Below are 1,848 nucleotides of genomic sequence, written 5' to 3'. Positions count from 1 at the left end.
TAAAGACTTCTTTTAATAAGCATGTTCCTACACATTTGATCCACATCAACAGTAGTTCCGGTCGGTATTATTTTGTATCAACAAACTACTAAATTTTTGTACGAAGCAAATATTGGCATACGTTGACTGCAGCTATAGACACCATGTTAAACTAACAATAAGAGAAGGTAACGGAGATTTAAATTTCTTAAATTTTTTCGTTCTCAGCATAACTTCTACCAGCCGGAACTACATTGATACCTACTTTAATCGTAGAGAAGAATTGTTAAATTTGTTGCGCTTTTGATTATGTTTATTTTGTCATGGATAATCACTTTCAATCGATAAAATAGACGACTTTAAGCGATCCTAAATGGCGATCGAATGGTAAAAACAGCAAAAATTGCGTCTTGCAGTAAGTACCAGATTTTGCAAGAGATGGCGCTTTAATAAGTTAGATAAGGACAATATACGTGAGACAGAAGATATTGTAAGAAGTTAGAGATACGAGGGCATTTAAATTGAACAGACTGTTTTATTGACCTTATGCAAAGGATCTCGCATAAAGCCATAGGTTTTTGATCTTCGGTGAAATTGGCTTAAACTTTAGTATGTTATTATAGTTCTTGACTCACTGATCAAGTTTTCTCACAGGCACAAAAGTTTAAAATGACATGGTTTTCTTACTACAACCGTTTGAAGTGTTGTATTTTATTACAACATATCATTATTTATGTTCCAAATCAGTTCTTTTGTAATAAATTGAGAATTTAGATAATAATATGCGATTTACTTATACATTTAAGAATAGCGTGTGTGAGAGGATGTATGTATATGGGCGGGATGCTATCATTTAGCTTTAAAAGTAGGTACATATTTTAAGCAATGGGGTAACAAGTAATATATATTTTATTTTTGCCTACTTATTCAGCCACCCATTAGCTTGTGTGCGCGCGCGCGCGCGCGCGCACGCACACACACACACACACACACACACACAATTCTCAAATGTGTAAGTAAATTGCATATTATTTTCTAAATTCTCGAATTTTATTACAAATAAAACTGATTTGGAACATAAATAAACGACTGTAACAAAAAAACTAGTCATTTTTAGTCACTTTTGTGCCTGTGAGAAACTTGATCAGCTAGTGAGTCAAGAACTATAACATAGTTTCAGCCAATTTCACCGAGGGCCAAAAACCTATGGTTTTGTGCGAGGTCCTTTGGCCGACCTTTCAGCATCCCCAATTATGTTCTTTTATGTCAATGTTTTGTTAGCTTTAATTTTATAATTTATTATAATTATTATTATATTATTATATTATTATAAGAATATAACTACAAAATACGAGGGTCATTTAAAAAGTTTCCGGCCTTATCAACATAAAGTAACTGTAGAAAAAAATTTCTTTCGCCGTCCGATGGATAGCCTTGACATATGTAAACCCTAAAAATTTGAAGTCATTCTGATCATTATTCTGTCTATGGCAACTCTTCAAAGTTGTCAGCTGACATTGTCTGTCAACAATGGAGAAAATCGAGTATCGCGCAGTGATAAATTTCCTTCATTTGAAAGGGAAAAAAACTCAGGAAATAAAAGATGAGTTAGACTCTGTATACGGTGAAGCCTCCCCTTTATTTACAACGGTCAAACATTGGATGGCCGAGTACAAACGTGGTCGTACGAGCATTTTAGACGAGGAACGTTCGGGGCACCCGAAAATCGCTGCAACTGACGAAATGATCGATTTTGTGCATCAAACTGTGATGAAAGATCGTCGATTGACTGTTAAGGATATTGCTGAGGCTTGTGGGATATCATCTGAACGGGTGCACAAGATTTTACATCAAGAATTGGATATGAGA

The 1,848-nt window shown here is 34.8% G+C and overlaps 1 pseudogene; it reads left to right on the top strand.

The window, feature by feature from the left end:
* The first annotated feature begins 1,509 nt into the window (after positions 1-1,509).
* The window catches only part of LOC105458261, an 8,000-nt pseudogene continuing 7,661 nt past the window's right edge, over positions 1,510-1,848 (top strand).

This window comes from Wasmannia auropunctata, unplaced genomic scaffold, assembly GCF_000956235.1.
Source record: "Wasmannia auropunctata unplaced genomic scaffold, wasmannia.A_1.0 LD334566.1, whole genome shotgun sequence".
Taxonomy (NCBI): Eukaryota; Metazoa; Arthropoda; class Insecta; order Hymenoptera; family Formicidae; genus Wasmannia; species Wasmannia auropunctata.
The sequence above is the reverse complement of the archived record's forward strand: the minus strand, read 5'-3'. Positions and strand labels throughout refer to the sequence as shown.